Consider the following 23766-nt stretch of genomic DNA (forward strand, 5'->3'; position numbering starts at 1 on the left):
TAGTGGGAGCTGTAACTTTCCCTTTGTCGTTGTATCTGTACTCACCTTCATTCCTGATTTTCCTAACGATGCCATTTTTCCCAACCTGTTCCTTAGTCGCCCTGTCCACTCATCATCCATCGTTCTCATGGAGTATGCACCATCCAACCCCTCACTTCCCCCTCCCATTGCCAAACTTAGCCTTTCACTTTCTTCTAAATCATCTCCTATATCACACAGTAGCTCTTCTCTGCCTCCTGTGGTCCTTACCTCATCATCGGTACACCCCTCTCTTCCCTCTAGTTCAATTATTCGTGTCGGTTCTTCCTGTATCCTAAACAGTATCTCTCCTTTTTTCCACCCTTCTTCAAATATTCTATTCTCACTCTGCGCTCTTGATGCAGGCTCTGATCTAGCGGTATTGATTGCAGTCCGCTCACATATGCTTTTTATTCTCGAGAGCTCGTCTTTGGCTATAGAGAGCCTGGATTCTAGGTCTCCTGTTAATTTCTCTATGTCCACCCTTGGTGTACTTACCTGCTCTCGCTCCCTATGACTCTCATATGGTGGGGGTGCTGTTGGCCCTTGAGTGGTAGTGGTTGTCGTTGGGGGTACATAAATTGGGTCACTGTATCCCTCTGCGGGCACTGGCTTATTTAGTATTGGGTACAACCTAGTTACCTCTATCAGTGGCTCCTCTTCTGGCAACACCTTGTCATCCTTTGGTATCATTAGTGGATTGTCAGTGGTAGATGGTAGATCGGTATCTAATTCCCTTGTCTTATGCGGGGGTATTTCTTCAAACAGTCTCCATAGGTCTTATATTTCTCTCCTATTGTGTAGCTGCTTCCCCTTGTATTTCAAACAAATGCACGTAGCTACCATATCTAGGACACTCTTGTCAAACGATCCCCCTTCGGGCCATATCTGAGGTAATCCTTCCCCCTTCAACTCTGTGATCCACTGGTCATGATATTTCTTAATCCGTTCTGCGTACCCAGGTAGACTCTTACAAATATGTGATAGGGGTGTTTCTGCCCCCATACTTCGTACTTGCTCGATACTGATGTATCTCTATATATATATATATATATCTCAATATAAATGTATCACCATATGAGTTCACGTATTTATGTCCTACTGAACGTGGGGACCTGCGTGTTTTCCCGCCACCTGTACAGTATGAGAATGGCTGCGCACAGCCTCTATTCTATACACTTTATGGGGCACGTACAAGAGCAAACCATCAATAATTTTGACAATATTACCCACCAAATCAAAAAAGTAAACACTCACTTCACCACATTACTCTCTTCTTTGTGATATTTCTTCTGGTCACACTTACCATGACCATACCATAATTATGCATTTCTGACCACCTTTACACACTCATTATAACAAATATGTTCTGACACATAGAATGCTTACACACCCATAGGCAGCACTCTATTCACAGCTCAGTTTGTCCTCCCTTTCCTCCCTTGCCAGCTGTCCCTGTCCGTCTTACTCTGCTATATATTTGTCTCCTAATTCTGATGTAAAATTGTCTTTCTACTTAGATTATATCTTTGTTTGTACTAACCCACTTTATTTTCCCGTAAACCCAGAGAGAAGAATAGAAATAATAGCAGTCACTAATGTATTCTCAGTGTCTTCCTTTACCAGACACCTTTATCTCATTTTCCACTTCTTCATATATTCCCAGTACTACTCAAGATAGCACTATGCGGCGCCGCCTTCCACCCCCTCGCGGAGCTAGGTTCCCGTCTCTTTATCTCTGTTCACTTCTTAAACCTAATGGCCATATGCAAAGAAAAATCAAAGAAAGTTTAGGATGGTCCTTAGTAGACCCAAAGTGCCCCCCTTTCAACCAGCCTTGTTCCCTGTCCTATATTTCCTCCCTTTATGGTCGCTCGCACTCAATACTCACGTGCCCGTCTTGAACCGCCGTCTTGAACCGAGAGTCTCCGAAACTGGGTCTGTCCAGGCAGTGTTGCCGTACGCTCAACGGTCAGCCCCGGCTCCGGCGAGCGGTACTCAAAGGGGATTTTTCAACCGGGATCCCGTATCCTCTCTCTGTTGAGTGCGCACTTCTGAGCATACCAGTCGCCGTTGGCGGGCAGCCTTCCGGAACCGGCGCACCGTGCGTATCCCTTTTCGACCGGAGATTTTCGTGCCAAAGGGGACGGTAGGGATATATATATGTTAGGAGAAAAATAATAATCACGCTTTCGGGTCACCACTGAAGGCGAGCGTCCCCCAGATAGCACGATCCTCCCCACAATGAGAGACAATAATGGACTCTCCCAAGACAAAGTGCGGGTGAGTGTAAATGGGAGTTTATCGATCAGGATAGGCCATGCAAAGAACTCTGCAAACTCTGAGAGCGCTCTGTCTGACAATAGCAAAGACAGGCGTATATATTTACAAAAAACGTCATAAGAACCTACATACTATAGGGGGCACAAGTTTGTGGGGATTGGGTGGCGACGACTAGCTATAGGTGCTGCTGCGATGTGGTTTGCCGCAGCTGGAGGACGTCACTGGTTACCCTCCTGGGTTGGGCTGGGCCTGGCCTGGCAGGTCAGCTGGGCTCCTCCGGAGGGTGTTGTTGTGCCAAATGTGACCAGTGTCAGAGATGAATGTCTTTCCTGACTTTCTGCACTAGGGCCACGCACACCACAGTCATTCAACCTTGCAATATTATCTTCCCTGGTAAATCTTCTAATATGTTATTCTACAGGTTAATGCAACACAGGAGGAATGCACCTAGAGTGGGGTCTGTTGGCGATTCATCAATACATGGTTACCATTGTCCTGTTGACCGGGTATCATAGGTCGTGGGATTGGGTCTCGGGGCATGGGACAGGCGGTCCGTGTTATCATGCCTTGTTAGAAGTCATTATGGATGTGTTCCTGTAATGTTGCCATAATATTGGGTGTCCTAATTTTACAGGGGCCATTAACCTAAGGTGAGCCGGTGGGTCGTGGAGCCTAAGAAAGGGCGCCTTTGGATCTGTGTTTTAAGGCCGGGGTTTACTGCTGGGTTGTAAATAATTCAGGTGGCAGGCCGTGGCCTTGGGTGCTGCGGGGGGAATGTGAATGCTTGAAGCGGCTCCAGCCAAATTGGGGGAGGTGGAGCAGCGCGGCACAGGCCTCTGCTTTTTCGTCTGGCAAGCTTCATTGGGAGGAAGGGGGGAATGGCCTTGCATGTGCTCACAAAGGTATTTTCCTCGTGTGTTGCAGATTTTAGGTGGACGAGACATAAACATTCATATAATATACAATACTCATTGAGTCTTTTCAAAGCTCACGTTTTGACATTGCTAGTGCCATCCATATGGGCAATTTGAGCACATTACGTATACACTACTTTTTAGCGACTACAACATTTTGTTATATGCTTATACATGCGCGGTAAGTGAGGTAGTAGTAAGGTTGGTGGAGCACGCAGGTACAACCCGCCAGTGAGACTGACGGCAGTGGCACATAGTGGGCTTGGACACACATATGGTGCATTTTCGTGCACCCCTTACATGAGCCCTCAATATGGTTGCATTTGTCTTCCTTTGCACTCTAGCAGCATTAGTTCAGTTTTGGCACGGGACCGTGGGGTGCAGTCTTCTCGATAACACACATAACATGAAAAACCCCCGGGACGCTAGTACCATTTGCGCATAGCTACAGGGATGTGGGTGCTTCATCCCTAATGTCATATGAGCACCCATTCTGCCATTTTTATACATTTTACAGGTTTTTTAGTCAGAGAGGTTGTGGAGAGAACGCTTCCATCACAGGTGGTTTGCTCATTAGTATTTGGGGACTCTGCTGTTGTCATGGGACCTTTGTACAGTTCTTTTCCACCCAGGCCCTGCTGGCCGGGTCATGCTGGAAACAGCGATACACTGCGGAAGGTGAAATGTTACAGTGTTGGTATCTAACACTAGCTCATGTCCGTCTGTTCGTGGGAACGGGCTCTCAGCGGATCTGCCAGAGAGCTGTGGCCACAGGGATAATTGAAACTCTCCAAGGGTCGGGGCCGTGCTGCGGTGCACAGGGCTAAAAACATCTATATTAGACAAAATGGTTTCCGAGGCCTAGCTAAATTCAGCTGGTTTGGTCAATGTCTTCAGCCAGTGGCCCATCCACCACCTGGGCCCTGGTGGTAGGGGGGACCCCTGACGAGCCATGGACCTCACCGGGGGAGAGGATGCAGGGGAGGGGGGTGTCTTTTGGACCAATCCTCCCTTACACTAGTGACAGACGAATATCGATTTGGGCAATTGCACAACTCTTCCTCCAGAAATTAGACACAAACTGACTCCCTCGGTCAGAAATCAGGATGGAGGGGACACCTTGTAATCGTACTATTTGCTCTAAAAACACCTTTGTCAGACTGGATGCGTTTGGTAGACCCTTAAGCGGAATGAAATGGGCTATTTTAGAGAATAGGTCAACAACCACTAGAATAGTGTTAAACCCTTGACAGGGAGGCAGATCAGTGATGAAATCGAGGGAGAGTGTGTGCCAAGGTGCAGGTGGAATTTCCAGGGGTTGAAGAAGGCCTGCAGTTCTTTGTTTCTAGAATTTATTCTGTGCAAAAATGCCACATGATAGAACAAACTGCGTAATGTCCTTTCTCCAGGTCGGCCACCAATAATTTCTTTTCACCTTGGCTAGGGTCTTGGCAATTCCTGGATGTCCTTCTATCAGGGGGTTGTGATAACCAGAAATGACTTGTTATTGTAGTGCCTTATTCGGTAGATACAAACGCCCTCTGAAATATGGGAGTTGGTTCTTTGTTGTGTAATGTTCGCCTTGAGTGGTCCAGTCTTGTAGAGCCCCTGCGTTCATTAGGAGCCAAATTTCCTTTTGGAGTTTGTCCAGAGATAACGTTGTTGTAAGTCCTAGTAGTTTGTCACCTGGAATAATGGCCACCGGGTATGGGGTTGAATATGCGTTCTTATCAATACCCATGCGGGATAGGGCGTCAGCTTTTCCGTTCTGGACTCCAGGTCAGAACGTGATTATGTAATCATATTCTGTGAAGAATAAAGCCCATCGGAGTTGACAGGATGATTGAGCCTTTGCTGTGTTGAGGTATTGTAGGTTGCGATGGTCGGTGATTACTGTGATGGTATGTCTGGCGCCTAGGAGGTAATGCCGCCAAGCCTTAAAGGCTGCCTTGATCGCTAGGAGTTCCTTGTCTGTTATTGCATAGTTAAGTTCAGGTGCAGTACATTTTCGCCACCAAAAGGCCACAGGATGTAACTGGCCTGTTTTCGGGATCCCTTTGGGAAAGAACAGCCCCCATTGCCATGCTGGAGGCATCTGTTTCCACTACATATGGGAGATCTGGGCGGGGGTGTCATAGCACCGGGGCCGAGGTAAATTGTTTCTTGAGTTCCTGGAAGGACTTCTCCGCCCCTTCTGCCCATTGGAACAGTTTGATGTTTTTTCGTGATAAAGAAGTGATTGGGTGCACAATCTGGGAGAAACCCGGGATGAATCGGCGATACAAGTTTGCAAAGCTGTGCATACTTTGGACACCTTTGACTGAAGATGGTGATGGCCAGCTAAGGATGGCGTCTACTTTGTGCATATCCATCCGGACGCCTCTGGGAGTGAGGAAAAAACCAAGGAACTCGTCTTCGGTGACATGGAAGAAACATTTTTCAAGTTTGGCGTATAGCTGGTGTTGTCAGCGTTTTGCAAGGACGGAGCGAACATGCCTGACATGGTCCTGTTTAGAAGAGGAGTACACCAAGATGTAGTTGATGTAAACTAGGGCACATATGTCGATCAATTCCTGTAGTACATCGTTCATGAAGTACTGGAACGCGGCAGGAGCGTTGCAAAGTCCAAATGGCATCACCTGATATTTGTACAGCCCATACTTAGTATGAAAGGCGGTCTTCCATTCGTCCCCTTTCTTTACCCGCACGAGATGGTATACCCTGCTGAGGTCCAATTTGGTGTAAATTTGGGCATCCTTGACTTGGTCCAGCAGTTCTGGGATAAGGGGTTGAGGATAACGGTTTTTAACTGTTACCTGGTTTAGTGCGCGGTAGTCGATGCATGTTCTCAATTCCCCCTCTTTCTTGGGTACGAAGAATAGGGGAGAGGCTGCCGGGGATTTGGACGGGCGGATAAAACCGTTTGCCAGGTATTGGTCCAGATATGATTTCAAGTGGAGATTTTCAGGTTCGGTGAGTGCATAAATCCGACTACACATAATTTGTGCACCAGGTACGAGGTCGATCTGACAGTGATATGGCCTCTGAGGGGTAAGGTATTAGCCTGTTCTTTTTGGAAAACATCTTGGAAATCGTGGCATTCACTTGGTATTGTACTTTTTACACCTAGTACCAACGCCTCTTTATCTTGGATAGGTGTCTCTGGGTCAGACGATGGCATATCCACTTGGTAGCACGCATGAGCACACTCATTGGAGAAGGCTAATTTCTTGGCTCCCCCGTCGATGTTAGGATTGCAAGCCACCAACCACGGCAACCCTAAAATCACCCGGAACTGAGGGGCCTTAAAAAGGTCAAAGGCAATGGCTTCCCCATGTCTGTCTTGTCACAGAAGGGTCAATTCTGCTGTGCATTGAGTTACAGGACCAGAAGCTATCTCTGTGCAGGCGACAGTGGTGACCTTCTCAGTTATCATTTTCTGACAGAGCGGAAGCCCCATCTTTGTTGCCAGGCCTTGGTCTATGTAGTTACCAACATCTCCGCTATCTATGTATACCTCCACAGCATGCATCCGAGATGGTTGTTGGTGACTGATCAAAATCACAGGCAGAGCAAGGTGTGAGGTCTGTGGCTCTTTTCTTTGCCTGACAAACGGACCTCTATGCTTGCCGGGCCTGGAAGTTTTCTGACTCTTGTTCTCCTCCTTTTTTCTCTGTAGCTCCAGCTGTTCTTCTAGGGGGTTTTACGGGACATTCTCTGAGGAAGTGACCTGATTTCCTGCAGTATAGGTATAATTGCTGTTGTCTCCTTTTGTCTCTTTCGGCCTTGGTTAATGGGCTCAGTAACCCCCAATTTGCATGGGTTCAGAAGTGTTTTCTGAGGAACACGGACTGTTCTCCTTTGAGCGTACATACACAGTCCATTTCTCCGTTCTGGCTCGATCTGTCCTTCGATCTTACAGCCTGTGGTCTAGCTGCATCACTAGGTTGATGAACTCTGCAGTCTTTTGGCGGGTTTACCACCTGAGCTAGGACGTCTTTCAATTGCCCCCGTAATCCTCGAGGGAATAACGTTGTTCGTTTCTCCTCAGGCCACCCAGTTTCAACGACAAGTCTGTTAAAAGTGGCAATATATGTTAACAAATCTTGGAGCCTTGGCGGAGGGACAGAAGTTTGTTATCCATAGCTTGGCCCTGGGTATGTCGGGCGAACAGCTTCTCCATCTTCTGTTGAAACCCCCTGAAATCCCGCAGTACTGCATATTTTCATGGGTCCCCCATAAAACGTTCCGGTGGGGCCAAAGGAACTGCCCCAGGGAGGACCACCTGCACTGAATTGACAGATGTGGCTGGAACCGACGGAATACTTCCTGGCAACGGAGCCTGCCCAGCCTGTGTTTGGAGCAATTGTCTGGCTAATTCATCGGTGCGGTCCTTGGTGACAATCAACTCCCTTCTTACGGCGTTGGTTTCTTGCCGGGCGGAGTGCACCTCGGCCCGTAATTCTTCCAGTAACTGGGCTAGTTGGTCAGTCTCTGATGTTTTCATGACACCCAGGTGGATGTTTTAATTGAGGCTTTGTGTTCTGTTACGCTCACCTGGTATCCACGGGGACCCCACACAATACTGAATGGAGGTCTAAGCGCTATCCCGGACCCCTCTCTGCTTGGTTATGTGTCAGACATTGGGTAGCGCCTATAAGAGGAGAATGGAGGGTTAAGATACTGGTTCTGTGATGGGTGGACTCCCACCTCCCTCTGGTCCAAATCCCCTCCCTTGGGGTTATTGATCACCTTAGGTTTTTGTACGTTGAACTCTCCGTCCTGCGTCTCTGTGCAGGGGTGTGTGGTTGGTGGTGGCGTTACATGGACCAAGTTGCTTCACTGGTCCATGTGTCCTTATGTCCTTATGTGCTCTTATGTCGGGTCCAGACCGGCTGTGACTCCGACTCTGCTTGCTGTCTTCCAGGTGAGTTATAATGTCTTTTCCATCTTTATTCTGTCTCTTTATTTCCCTCAGTTTTCTCTGTCTTCTCGGCGTCTTGCTCCTCTACGCTGTTCCCTAACAATGTCTCTCTTTGTTTTGCCAGGGATGGTTGCAATCTCGGAGTTGCTGCACCGATGGCGAAGACCACGGTGAGTTATTGATGTGCGGAGCGCTGAGCTGTTTACTGGTGTTAATTGCTAACCTGTGTTCTCTTCTCTGTGTACAGGTTGCGGTGAAACCCAGAGATGGGCGAGGTAAGAGAAGCACAGTGTGCTGCCAGGATTCGCTGTTTGCCCAGGTAAGAATTGTTATTAGTACCCGGCGATGACGCAATTAGAATGAAAGAGCCATTCTCATTGGCCCTCGCCGAGTCATTACCAGGCCGTGAATCCCTCTGTCGGGATTCCACAGCCTTTGTCCCTGGCGGGGGGCGTGGCAGCCCTCAGCCAATGAGGAGGCTTGAAGCCGGGCCATCCCCGCTCCAAGCCTCCCCAGAGCTGAGAGGCTGCCTTCGCCCCCCGCCGGGGACTCGGGTAGGTCTTTTATTTTAATTTTTTTTTATTCCCTTCCCTTCCTCCCACCCGCCCCCCCAACTTACCTTCTTGTTCCTGCATCCTAGGCGGGGGACGAGGGAAGCCTCCAGCCGTGTGGAGACTCGGAACGGGGCCATCCCCGCTCTGCGCCTCCACACGGCTGGGGGCTTCCCTCGTCTCCCGCCGGGGACGCAGGTACGTTTTTTTTTTGTTTTTCCCTCTTCCCCTGTCCCACTCCCGCCCTCCCAACCCCACTTACCTTCTTTTAGATCCTTTTTCGGGAGCGGACGCTCTGGGAACAAAACACTAGACCGCATGGCTTGGTTCTAAAGAACTGAGCTCTGTAATAGGCCTCCATGTTGGATTAAGGTCCAAAACTGGTATTGCTTTATTCCTGATAATGAGCCTGGCACCAACGGCATCAGGACTGACTCCATGTATGGTTCTGATGGAGTTTTAAGGCCCTTGGGGCCAGTGTGAAGGGCTTTAGCCCCACTGCTGCCAGGGGGCTGTTATACCTGAGGGGGTCAGGGGCATGGATCGTGACAGTCACAGCAAGTCGGGGGTTGTGCCAAAATAGCGTTTGTCTCAAGGCTAGGTGGTCCCTCTAGCCTAAGGAAGGAAGTCATCCTTTAAGGGCTTTCCCTGTAGAATCGAAAACAGGGTCAGCACAGCTGCAGGCCTTCAACGGTCACTTTGCGGTCCAGGAAGGTGCTGCTGGTGTCTTCTCTCATCTTCTGCTTTGGATGTTGTCCTCCAGTGTTCGAATCAGCTCTTAGTCCCAAAAACCTCGCTTTTTATGCGAGTTCCCATTCATTCACAGCCCTAGGCTGTCAATCACACAGCAGGGTGGCTGTCCTCTAGAACAGCCAGCCGGCCAATCGGAACTGGTTTCACTCAGGTACACCGAGAGACAAATGACAGGGACATTTCAGGACCCTCCCTCACTTCCTGCCTTTCCAGACACACTGTAGCCTGGGTGGGTTTTAGGGCTCAAGCCCACCAAAGGCAAAATACACAAAGGACTCAAACCTGATGCAAACAACAGAGTTAATGCCCAGAAGGAACTAACTAATAAGAAATGGCAAAAAAGAAGACGGGACATTTTGACAAAATGGGCACCCTTGGGTGCAGCACTGCAGCTGAGGTATCAGCCTGCAGATGCATGTCATTAGGTAGTAAAAAAAGAAACCACTGCCACCAGCCATTCAAGTGAGTTAGTGTAACAATATGTTACATCAGCAATGGGTAAAAGGAATTACTATGTAACCCCCCAGCACCCCACATAGGGTGGTGTGTGCTGGACCCATAAAGTAAAGGTAAGTAAGACGGGCCATCTTACTATTCTTGGGAACAGTTGTTCACTCAAGTAAATGTAGTTAAACATTAAGAGAAGTCCAAGGGACTTCTCAGTGGCACTGCACAAAAGGTGCTTTGTGTGACAATGCAAAGCAGGTGCCTTTGGCGTTTACCAGACTCTATAAAACAGTAAGGAACATAGAAAATCATAGTCAGAAAAACACATGAGTGAGTGAGAAAAAAGTCCCACTCAGGAGTAAAAGTTAGAAAGCCTTGGGTCTAGCAAAAGAGCTGGGGGTATCTAAGGCTAAAGGGAATTGGCACAGAAATTCAAATTCTCCCTAACAGCTAGTTTTTCGCAACTGGAGCCATTCCAACAAGCCAATCAAATGCCACATAGTGACCTGGTGTGCAATCTCACTTTGAGCTCAATTTCACTTACGCTGGCTGTCAGGGACTTACAAGACTTAGAAAAACACTCGACCGTGGTCATGAAAACTGAAGAACAACTTCAAGTGAAAAAACAAATCCTTGCAATAAAGGTGCAAGTGAAGTAACCCTGACAGCGTTACATTTTGTCCTGAATTCACTTGTGAACGTCTTTGAGCTGTTAAAAGGTGAAGTACAAGCCCACTGTGGAATCTTATTGGAAATGACCAAGGAGGTAGAGTGTGGTGATTCATCCACAGTGGACCTGAAGGAAGCAGTGTCCTAGGAGCGATGGAATACATCAAAGCAGAACTGAGGCACCATTTAACTCTCTTAGGCGATATGAAATTAGTATTGACAGCATCAACGGCTCAATTAAGAAATTTGCATGCAAACCTGGCTGCTATGGTAAGTGGAAACCAGGTTAGCATTTACTAAACTCAGCAAGTAACATTGGTGAAGGAGTTAAGACAGAGGGGTATTGATGAGAGTAGTTATGGTGGAATTTGATCTGCTCCTATCTACTCAGAGTTCATTTCTGGCTCTGGGAATAGCTATATGAATCATGGTATTAGATCTACTACAGATCTGTCCAATATTAAGCAGAGGGGACATTGGATTTGGGCCCTGGATTTACCAGTGACCAGTGATCTAGAGGCCCATGTTGAAAGAACCTGTTTCAAGCATTGCAAGCTGGAACTCTCGAGGTTTTAAGCATCTCACCTGTCAGGAAAATGCCATTGTGAAACTCGTTGACATAGAGCTGAGTCTGAGTTCTAATTCCGGAATCTTTCCTGGCAGATAAGGTCTCTATTGATTGTTTTATTGTATGTCACCTAATGACTCTGCTTGGTAGGTGTAACAAATCAACTTCCTGGGCACCAGTGGTCCAGGGATGAATATCGGTTTCTAAACCATCAATCAGCCCCACACCTGTAGTACACCAGAAGGTATCCAAACACCCTGTAAAGGAAAACAGAGAACAGACAGTTTCACGAAAGAAAGGGATGCACTCTGGATACTGACAGGAAGGCAGTCGGTAAAGCAATCAGACTTAACTGTTCAAGGTTATTTGGTTTCAGCATCTAGGGAGCAAGGAGTTGTAGGGGCTTTCCGAGAAGGACCAGGGGAACAGAACCACAATGTACTTGGTTCTTGGGATGATCTTAATGCTCGACAGCGTCAAGTCGGTTCCAGGATGCTTTGCAGCTCCTGCAACAGAGTTCAAGACGAAAGACAGCTGCGTGTATCAGGTGGCAGGCTGGTCTACACAGTGGCTCAGGGTCAAGAATCGTTGTCTCTGTGCTGGTTGGCGGATCTGGAATGCTAGTCGAGGCATCTCGGATGGCTTTAGTTACTGCAGCGTGACAACAGTCAGTGGTGCAGCCGGTCACGGTTCGAGGACTTGAGAGTCTCAAAAATGTCCTTAAAAGATGGATGCTGGTTGATGCTTGTTGTGGCACTCCTCCTAGGTCCTTCACAGGGCATGTGTCATCCTTTAAGGCTGATGGCCCAAAGCTGAGGAGAGTGTTTGCAGGCAACGGGCATGTCCACTTGTCAGGGTGATTCTCCCCGGGCCGGCAGAGCCGTCCGCAGACCTCTGGTCTGGGGAGGCCCCAACTCCTTCCGTGTCCCCAAAAGGAGTATGAGACACACACAAGAAGCAAGGCGAGTACTGCTGTTTATTATAATAATGGCCGGGATGGGTCTCGGCTCATATGTATCCGATGAGACTCTCGTTGTTAGTGGGGCTCGCAGGCCCTTTTTACAGCAGTATGACGCACTACTCACGTCACTTGGGAAAAATCATCACAAAACCTATCGCCACTCTGGATTGGGTCCCCGAGTGGTAGGGTTAGTATATGTCCCCTATGGGAAAAAAGTTAGTGGATAAGGACGGGTCAGGTGGTACACTTGGGCTGTCCCTAACAGTTGTTACTTTAGAATTGTTACAGGGGGACCCTTGGTGTTTGGCTAAGAGTACTGTTGTCAGTAATAAGCCCCCCCTGTATTCTGATTGGTTCTGCCACAAGCCCCAAGCCTGGGATCATCGTCGTTCCCAGCTCGCGGTGTGCCTGTCATTAGCAACAATGTGCAACTATGTGTTTGTGTGGACAACGGACAGGTCTGCTCATGGGCTTGTGAGCGGGTCTTTCCCATCGCTGTAGGTGTCCATCTTGCCGCTTCGTTGTTGCAACCTGTGTCCCAAACGTGGGACCCTGGCGACTGTCTGCTCGTGAGCTTGGCACCTTGTCAGTTCGGCCTGGTCACGTGTGGAGAGACCGTAGCTGGAGCAGAATTATGAGCATTAGTTTTTGTATTTCGCCTCTGAGGGCTTGGCACTTACAGGTGTAACCTTGGCACTGGGCTTGCGGCATGCGAGTTGCAGCATTGTGGACTTGGCTGTGAGCTCTCATTGGAGGCTCGTTCTGCATGGTCAGCACTTGTACTCTTGTCGCTGAGAGGATTTTGATGGCGAGGCTCTTGCTTGCGGCCTACTCGGGCCTAGTTCATGGGTGGCGGTACATAATCCATAGTATGGAGGTCGCGGGCGACAGAGTGTCACAAGCAGAACTAGATATACATGGTGGTGTCGTCATAGGGATGGGTGGTGGGGAAAAGCGTCAGCAAGCATGTACACAAGCTCTTCATGCATCTTGCGTTTCTGCGGAGCTGTAAAAGGCCTATGTAAAAATAACAACGATGCACGTCAGTGGGTGTGTCAGTCCCCTAAGTCATAGCACTGAGTATGTTCTTCATGTAGGTTGGTGTGTGAGTGACCAGTGGGCATGGTGGCACGTGTGTTCTTGTCTGTTGGCTATGTCGTCATGGCATCTCTAATGATGTGGATACTTATGGCTGTTGTTCTTGTCGAGCTGGTCCATGTTGCAGGCGTCGGCTTGAGCCTGTCGCGCTGGTGGACACACTCCTCTTATGTTTAGGTTTCTGAACCAGGGTATTTTGTCATCTGGTAGGTAAATGAACTCCTCTCGTGGGGGGTGTCTGGGTCGTGATCCCCTAGGCCATGGTCTGGATGAGATTGGGGTAAGGGTGTTATCCCATTCTCCTACTTCAGTCCCCCCTCTGGTCGACTTGTCGACCACAAAATCATCCTTTCCTTTATCTCCTTTCACTCTCCATACGTCCGTTATTCCGGCCAGGTGTCCATAGTGGTTGACGTGATCTTCAAATGACCAATACATATAAACACAGCCGCCGCCTGGTTTGCAATAGACCCATCTTCCACCATAGCTCCTCGGGTTCCTTGGGTTCTCCACTTTCACAGATGGTGGGTCTATGTGAGTGTCCAATATTTGTTTGCGCAGTCTCTCACTTTCCTGTATAATCATGTCTGTGTGCTTGTCATCTTCAGCTGGTAGTAAGGCGTGCATGCCGACCATCTCCATCATTTCGTTCATTGTACATGCTTTTCTAGCTTTCCAGAACTTTATTACGTCATCATTAGCTCCCATCTGGTGATCTGTAACCATTTTGCATTTGCATATGCTTGCAGTCCTGGATGTATTATGGATGAGAAGAACATTGCCGCTCTGCTAAATAGCCTGTGTTCTGGTAGGATGGAGGAGAGATCTGTTTCCGATCTTCCCCACAGGTAGTTGTCACGAACCTCGCCCAAAACCCCCTCTGCCAAACCCATTGGCCAGGTGGAGTCAGGACTCGGGCCTCTAGAGCCTGGCATCCTCTTCAAAAGCCCTCATGGGGCCAGTCCTGGCTCCTATGGCTCCAGGCTCATACACCATGAAAAACAATGTGCTTGGGAACTACTTATTGCATTGTCAGCCAACATGGAGGCATCCACATAGCTTGGTTCCTAAGAACCAAGCTATGCGCTCTAGTGTTTTTGGTGTGGTAGCCTAGGGACTACTTTACCTGGACTATTTTGTTGGGTCTATTTAAACCACACCCGAGCAAGACAACACGCTTTGCGTTACTTTGCACCTTGTAACGTGACGCTCACCGTGTCCAGCTATTCCCTCGAACCTCGGAGAAGCAGAACCTGCAAGGACACAAAAGGAACATCATTAGCAGCAGCATCTTACCTGCAGTCTTCATCTTTAAACACTCGCAGCTACTGAGAACAGCTTCCTCAAATCTGCACGCCTCCCGGACAGAACGACCTGAAAGAGGAAGATAGAGGCAACATTAAAGAAACCAGTAGAGACATTTACAAATTACGAACTGCTCAAAAGGCTTACCTGGCTGGTCGCCTCTCGGCTGGCACCACTCCGGACATTCCACTAGCGCTGAAGAACACCGCGACATACAAGGAAGGAAAACACAGATTAGCAAAGGCAAGACTTCGCAGCGCTGCCCATAGCGCTTACTTACCGCATAATAGCGCTCTTAATGCGCCATCATTTACCAGCGGGGCTCAACCAAGCCAGTTTGCCGCGCTGAAGCTCCGCATACCTAAGGGAGAAAAAAGAGACATTTTAAACAAAGAAAGGAATTCAGGATAGCAACAAAACTAAAGAACAGCAATAAGACCTACCTGAACAATATCAAACGGGCCGGCGTCAGTGAAGTAACTGGACCGCACTCGCCCATAAAAGACAACGCGCCCCTGCAATGAAGGCAGGACGGAGAGCACGCCTAATTCTACCACAAGGTGAGGACAGGGCACCATAGGCACTGAAATCATACGGGGGGGTGGAGGAAGGATACTTACCCCAGTCGGTCAGTCTTGAACACAGTCCTCCTGTATTTTCAGGCAGAACCTTCCCCGCAGACCACATCAGGGCAAAGCTGAGAAGCATATCAGCGAGTAACCCGGCTGGGTGGCGTCCCTGTAGATACCAGGTGAGCGTAACAGAACGCAAAGCCGACCATAACAAATCCACCTGGGCGCCATGGAGACATCAGAAATGGACCAATTGGCCCAATTACTAGGAGAGCTTCGTGCTGAGGTTCATTCTGCCCGACAAGAGACTAATGCCCTCCAGAGAGACCTAATAGTGACCAAAGAACACACTGAAGAGCTTAGCAGGCAATACTTGCAATCACAGGCAGGACGGACGCCTCTACCTGGAAGCAATCCAACGATGCAAAACCCCGCCATACCACCCACTCCGGTACAGATCACGTTACCTGGAACAGTGCCCCTGGCACCATCAGAAAGGTTCTCAGGTGACCCACAGAAGTATGCGGCATTCATCAATCAGTGCCGTCTTCATTTTCTTTGTAGGCCTGGAGCATTTCCAAATGACCAAACTCGGGTAGCTTTAGTCTTATCATACCTGAGTGGTAGTGCAGCAGATCGGTCGGTGCCGTTGGTAACCCATGACGATCTCTATTACATGACTTTGGGGGGTTCCAGAGAGAAATGGAAAAGCTTTTTGCTCCCTATACCCAGGAACAAGCAGTAGAGAATGAACTTGTGTCCCTCCGACAGGGGAATCAGGACTTGTTAACGTACATTGCTACCTTCAACAGACTGGTTGCCAAATCTAGGTGGCCAGAAAACAAAAGAGTCACGTTATTCCATTGAGGCTTACGAGCCGAATTAAAGGACGTCTGATCCACCCAGAGACTGTGCAGAATTCATAAATCTGGTTGTGTAGCTAGACCACCGGTTGCAGGACCGAAAGGCAGACCGGTCTAAGACAGACCCTCGGACCGTGTATGTTCGACCAAGGGAAAACACACCCTGTGTACCTGAAAATGCTGTAGAACCTATGCAGATTGGAACAAGAGCTGGACAAAAGAAGACAACAACAGCTTTGTTTGTATTGTGGGAAACCAGGACATTTCCTGAAGGACTGTCCAGTAAAACCTCCAAGAAGAACAGTCGGGGCCACAGAGAAGGATGAAGCTAAGGAATCGGAAAACTACCAAGCTCGACAAACGTAGAGGTCAGTTTGTTGAGTGAGAAGAAAGAGTTGCTGACCTCGCACTTTGCAATACCAGTGATCTTAATTAACCTCCAAAAGTCGTCAAGAATGTATGCCGTTGAAGCATACATCGATAGCGGAGCAGTTGGAAATTATATTGATCAAGACTGGCAGCAGAGATGGGGCTTCCTTTGTGTTCTAAGCCAACTATGGACAAGGTAACCACCGTGGATGGGACAGAAATCGCTTCTGGACCAGTAACCCAGTGCACAGCCAGGGTAACCTTGCTGTGCCAGGACCGACATCGGGAGTCTATTTCATTCGATCTCATCCAGGCACCTCAGTTCAGGCTAATACTAGGTAAGCCATGGTTGGTTGCTCACAACCCTTTGATAGACTGGTGGGCACGAAAATGAACCTTCCCTGGTGACTGCTCCCCTGTCTGCTGTTACCAAGAGGAGAAACCTGACGTCTGTATCCCGATGACTCCTGGTGTGACAGTATCAACCCTGGGAGCAACTGATACCTTGCTAAGTGAATACCATTATTTCCAGGACGTTTTCCGAAAGGACCAAGCCAATATATTGCCGCCGCACAGGCCCTATGACTGTCAGATCGACCTTGTTCCTGGTGCACAAATCCCTTGCGGCAGGATCTACGCTCTCACAGAACCAGAAAACCTTCATTTGAAATCCTATTTAGACCAGTACCTTGCAAACGGATTTATCCATCCTTCGAAGTCCCCCGCAGTCAGTCCTTTGTTCTTCATACCGAAAAAGGAAGGAGACTTGAGAACCTGTATTGACTACCGTGCATTGAACCAGATCACCGTGAAGAACCGCTTCCCCTTGCCACTTATCCCTGAGATGCTAGACCAAGTTAAAGATGCCCAGATTTATATCAAATTGGACCTTCGAGGGGCGTACCACCTGGTCCGAGTCAGAAAAAGGAGATGAATGGAAAACCACCTTACGTACTAAGTACGGCTTGTTTGAATATCAAGTCATTCCCTTCGGGTTATGCAACGCTCCTGCGGCATTCCAATATTTCATGAATGACGTCTTAAGGGAGTTAATTGATGTGTCCGTCTTAGTGTGCATATACGACATCTTAGTATACTCAGCCTCATAACAAGATCATGCCAGGCACGTTCGTTCATTCCTCACCAAGCTCTGTCAACATCGCTTGTTTGCAAAGCTTGAAAAATGCTTATTTCACGTCACCGTAGTAGAATTTCTTGGTTTTATCCTTACTCCAGGAGGCATCAGAATGGACGTGCACAAGGTAGATGCCATTCTGAAATGGCCTTCACCGACGTCTCTGAAAGGGGTACAAAGCATGCTGGGCTTTGCAAACTTCTACCGCCGGTTCATCCCAGACTTCTCTCAGGTAGTGCACCCAATCACAGTACTATTACGAAAAAACAATAAAAAGTTTGCTTGGACTGAAGAAGCAGAAGAAGCCTTTCAGGAACTTAAACGAAGATTTACTCCTGCTCCAATCCTGCGATCGTCCAGACCTCCCTTATGTCGTTGAAACTGATGCGTCCAGTCTCGCAATGGGGGCTGTCCTTTCACAGAGAGACCGGAAACCGGCCAGCTACATCCTGTGGCCTTCTGGTCGAAAAAGTTCTCACCTCCAGAGATTAATTATGCCATCACGGACAAGGAACTCCTGGCTATCAAATCCGCCTTTAAAGCCTGGAGGCACTACCTTCTGGGGGCTAGACACACCATTACAGTCATCACAGACCACCGAAACCTGCAATATCTCAAAACAGCCAAGGCCCAGTCCTCGCGCCAATTACGGTGGGCCCTTTTCTTCGCCGAATATGATTATGTAATCACATTTCGACCAAGAGTCAGAAACGGAAAGGCGGATGCCTTATCTCGCATGGGCATAGATGAAATAGCATATACAACTCCGGTCCCAGTACCTATTATACCTGAAGACAAACTTTTGGGTATCACGACAGCCTTAACGCAAGCAGAACTACGAAAAGAAATCCAACGGACAATGAATCCTGATGCCTTCCTCGCATGGCAAACTCAAGGAGAACAATATACCAAATATACCATCAAGGACCATCTACCCTTTTTTAGGGATCGCCTATATGTACCCAAGAAGGAATTACAACAGCATATTATTTCAAACTATCACGATTCAATGATCGAAGGGCATCCTGGGATTGCCAAAACCCTAGCTAAGGTGAAAGAGAACTTTTGGTGCCCTACCTGGGGTAAGGACATCATTCAGTATATTCAGTCCTGCGGTGTCTGCACACAAAATAAATCACAGAAACAAAAACCATCTGGTCTCCTACAACCATTGAACATACCTCCAGTTCCATGGCACACTCTTTCCCTTGACTTCATCACTGATCTACCTCCAAGCCAAGGGTTCAACACCATCCTTGTAGTTGTGGACTTATTCTCAAAGATGGCCCATTTTATTCCTCTCAAAGGCCTCCCAGATGCAGCCACTTTAGCAAAAGTGTTCCTGGAGGGCGTGGTTAAGCTACATGGCTTCCCTTCGGTTCTGGTCTCTGATCGAGGCAGCCAGTTTGTTTCAAACTTCTGGAAAAAATGTTGTGCAATGGCGCAGATCGATGTTCGGCTATCTACCAGTCACCATCCCCAAACGGACGGCCAAACCGAGAGAACCAATCAGACACTCCAGCAATATTTACGGTGCATGCTGCACCACGAACAAAGGAATTGGAAAGACCTACTATGGATAGCCGAATATGCATATAACAATTCTTTGAATTCAAGCACGGGACAAACGCCCTCCTATACCCTTTATGGCAGACATCCACTTACCTCTGATCTAGACCTTCCAGCCAGCTTGGAAATGCCAGCGGTAAAGACGCTACACACAACCATTACTCAGGCTTTCAAAAGGGCAAAGGAACACCTTATTCATACCAATGAAAAACAAAAGAGATTCGCTGATCAACACCAAATTATCAAGTAGGAGACAAAGGGCCTCATTACGAGTCCGGCGGTAACCGCGGCGGTAAAGTCGCCAGGTTACCGCCGGACTCGTATTACCATTCCGCCTCTGTGATTCCCGGAATTACTGGGGCATTACAAGCCCGGTTTTCCGGGAATCACGGAGGCGGAATGGTGTTAATCCCCATTCCCATTGAGTCCTATGGGACTCGGTGGGAATGGGGATCATGGAAACACCGGCAGCATCTTGTAATGCTGCCGGTGTTTCCTCGGCCGCCTGCAGGCGGGCGGTGTTAAACCCGCCAGGTCAGACCTGGCGGGAACATCACCTCCCGCCTGCAGGAGTCGGGATCAGGCGGTCCGGAAACAACGGTGGCGGCGGGTTTACCGTCACCGTTATTTCCAGACCGCCTGAGTTATAATGAGGCCCAAAGTTTGGTTAGCTGCTAAATTCGTACCCATCAAGGGAACCCAGACCTTTCATCCCAGATTCTTAGGACCCTATACCATTAAGACAATTATCAACCCAGCAGCCGTGAAACTTTATTTACCACGTAATCTACACATCCACCCAGTATTCCATGTGTCCCACCTGAAACCAATGCAACCCGGCACACGGATTTGGACACCACCTAAGCCCATACTTGTTGACGGAGAACCAGAATTCGAAGTCAAGGATATCTTGGACTCTAAATACTCTAGGACCAAGCTATATAATCTCGTCGATTGGAAAGGATTTGGACCACAAGATAGATCCTGGGAGCCCAGTGAGAATATCCACGCACCACGTCTAATCAGGAAATTCCATCAGAACTTCCCAACCAAACCTGGGCCAGACATAAGGAACACCATGGGAGGGGCATTAGGGGAGAGTGCTGTCACGACCCTCACCCAAAAACCCCTCTGGCAAACCCATTGGCCAGGTGGAGTCAGGACTCGGGCCTTTAGAGCCTGGCATCCTCTTCAAAAGCCCTCATGGGGCCAGTCCTGGCTCCTATCGCACCAGGCTCATACACCATGAAAAACAATGTGCTTGGGAACTACTTATTGTATTGTCAGCTAACATGGAGGCATCCACATAGCTTGGTTCTTAAGAACCAAGCTATACGGTCTAGTGTTTTGGGTGTGGTAGCCTAGGGACTACTTTACCTGGACTATTTTGTTGGGGCTATTTAAACCACACCGAGCAAGACAACACGCTTCGTGTTACTTTGCAGCTTGCAACATGACGCTCACCATGTCCAGCTATTCCCTCGAACCTCAGAGAAGCAGAACCTGCAAGGAGACAAAAGGAACATCATTAGCAGCAGCATCTTACCTGCAGTCTTCATCTTTAAACACTCACAGTTACTGAGAACAGCTTCCTCGAATCTGCACGCCTCCCGGACAGAACGACCTGAAAGAGGAAGATAGAGGCAACATTAAAGAAAGCAGTAGAGACATTTACAAATTACGAACTGCTCAAAAGGCTTACCTGGCTGGTCGCCTCTCGCTTGGCACCACTCCAGACATTCCACTAGCGCTGAAGAACACTGCGACCTACAAGGAAGGAAAACACAGGTTAGCAAAGGCAAGACTTTGCAGTGCTGCCCATAGCGCTTACTTACCGCATCATAGCGCTCTTAATGCGCCATCATTTACCAGCGGGGCTCAACCAAGCCAGTTTGCCCCGCTGAAGCTCCGCATACCGAAGGGAGAAAAAAGAGACATTTTAAACAAAGAAAGGCATGCACGATAGCAACAAAACTAAAGAACAGCAATAAGACCTACCGGAACAATATCAAACGGGCCGGTGTCAGTGAAGTAACTGGATCGCACTTGCCCATGAAAGACAACGCGCCGCTGCAAAGAAGGCAGGACGGAGAGCACGCCTAATTGTACCACAAGGTGAGGAGAGGGCGCCAGAGGGACTGAAATCATACGGGGTTGGAGGGAGGCTACTTACCCCAGTCGGTCAGTCTTGAACACAGTCCTCCTGTATTTTCAGGCAGAACCTTCCCCGCAGACCACATCAGGGCATAGCTGAGAATCATACCAGTGATTAACCCAGCTGGGTGGCGTCCCTGTGGATACCAGGTGAGCGTAACAGTAGTTTCCTGTCAGTGGTTCACCTTGTCTTTTCACTCTTGGCAAAACGTTATTGTTGTTCTCGTCACCTTCTTCTGATTGTACAGATCTTTTCCTCCTTTTGTTCCCTTCGTCCATCTGGGGGAAGTTGGCCATGTTGACATGTTTCTGAGGCACAACCAGGGATGGCACATTTATGTGCACCATAGTGCATATTCCATTCCATGATGGAGGCAAGGTGTGGTACGCCTTATCGCCGCAGGCCCAATAGTGGTCCATTAGAACTGCTGTGCCGGCACCCCCCTCTGGTGTCTCTTTTGTCCTTTCACAGTTGGTGTTATAGCCCACATCTACATCGCCATTGTGTTGATAGCACAGTGTGGGTGCAGTTAGCAGTAGTATACTTATTGGATCTTCGTCCTTCTCCATCCACGTCAGCATCGGTACATATTTGACCCACATCGTCCTACATCTGTCGTTGTGCTCTTTTATATAGGTAATATTTTCTATTGTTATCATATTGCTCCCAGCCACTCCTATTTCCCATTCGTCATTCGTATATATCTTCCCAGTTATTGTTAATAGAGGTCTTTCCCAACACCCTTGTTCACCAGCAATTTTGCTGGCATACCAATCACACGGCAGGTATTGTAACGTTACTTTCTTCATTTCTCCTTTTTCGGGACCATCCGTCATATATCTGAAACCTTCAGTATGTAGGCTCCTTTTATGGTACATCAGATATGTTTTGAGGAAATTATTTTCGTATGGATATGTGTCCCTCGTTTTCCATTGAAGTGTTACCACTGTCCCTTGAAATCGTCCTTTTGTTGGAATAGTGCCAAATATATCAGACATTCCACTGTTTTTGCTGGTACTTCAGTAGCTACAAATGTTCTTGATGCGCTCATAGCGTATGGGATCAACGAGCACACATAGCAGTTGTCCTCAATTGTCTGCTTCCCAATTTTGGTCATGTGCTGATACCACATGTTGTTTGAGACATGTGCTGAATCTGTGAGGTATGTGCCAATTCCCTTATCATCTCCATATGTGCTGCGTTTAACCCAACGTTCTTTACTTCTGGGGTTGCTTGTACCACCTGTCACCGTACCTGTTGTAGCCGTGGGAGGGGCTAAGTTAGTTTTGGGTACAGCCATCATATCGTAAGCATAATGTTTCCGCCAGACAGAGGCAGCCAATAGACCAGTGACAACCAACACACCTATGAACTTTATTACAATAGCTAATCTCACTGGCATTTTTGCTCTTACCTTTGCTGCTGTCCTGCAGCTTATTCTTGTGATGTTAAAGATGCCCACCTGAAAATTCTGAAAATATGCGTTATTTGGTTAGTTTTCTTTTAGTCAAGCTTTGCCTATTAGATAGTCATTTAGCGCCCAGGCGAAAAGCTGCTCCCACGCTAATCTCAGCGACCTATTTCTCAGAGCTGGTAAGTGGTCGTGGAGATGTGGGAATGATTGTTCTATGGCCAAAATGAATGTGTTGTAGTACACGTGTACCCTTCTCTTTTTGAGATACTTTGGTCTCTTTATATGGTATACAAATTGGTGTGACAGGGCCTCAGGGGTGTTATCATCTGTGGGTATCATTTACTCCTGTGCAGAACACAACGTTAGTCCCTTCACTTTTTATACAACACAGTAATATGCGGGACCTGCATGTGCGAGACAAAAAGAGAGTATAAATGTGTTTATATGTGTGTGCAGCATTCAAGTTAGACAATGTCCTTTATTCGGTGAAGGCATGGACGGGGCTGGGCAGGGCAGAGGTTTGTTTGCTTTGAGATCTCGTGACCATGGGGTGGGCAATGGGCAATTGTCCAAAGTCTATGGCTGTGTCTGTGGCTGGGGAGGGATCAGGGGCAGTGTCAAATTTGTCCTTTGTTGCTGTTGCTGTGTCTTTGTCTGTCGTTGGTATTGCTGATGTTGTCGGATAGTTTAATGGCTCTAGGAGCCACTGCTTCAACCAAGTGGGGCCCCGTGAACTTGGGGCTGTTCCTCTTTCTGTTGAAATTGCGGAGGAGACCGTGGTCTCCTTCCGCAATAGTCCACTAATTTTGCTGCTCTTGTTCCTCGTTTGTTTCTTCTGGTTGGGTGATCTTCGACCCGCCCGGCGTGCGCTCGAGCTGTTGAGAGATAAAGGCAACACTAGTAATCAAGGAAGATACGTATTCGTAAATTTCATCACCAAAAACATCTGCAGAGCTGTCATAGTCGGTGAAGGCCCTTGACGCTGGTGTTAATGGAAGGCGCATCTGATGTCCAGTCACCACCTCGTGGGGTGTGAGGTGGTGGTTTTTGTCCCGCAGTGTGTTTTTCCATCTCATATATCCACTTCCCTGCTCCTCCACTTAGCGATAGGAATCTGCATTTAATATTCTCTTTATCGGCATGCTTCCAGGGGACATATTGTGGTCTGGCCCCTCTCCTTTCCAGAAGTGGCATTAGG

This window comes from Ambystoma mexicanum, chromosome 6q (assembly GCF_040938575.1).
Source record: "Ambystoma mexicanum isolate Mex_15411 chromosome 6q, UKY_AmexF1_1, whole genome shotgun sequence".
NCBI classification, from domain to species: Eukaryota; Metazoa; Chordata; class Amphibia; order Caudata; family Ambystomatidae; genus Ambystoma; species Ambystoma mexicanum.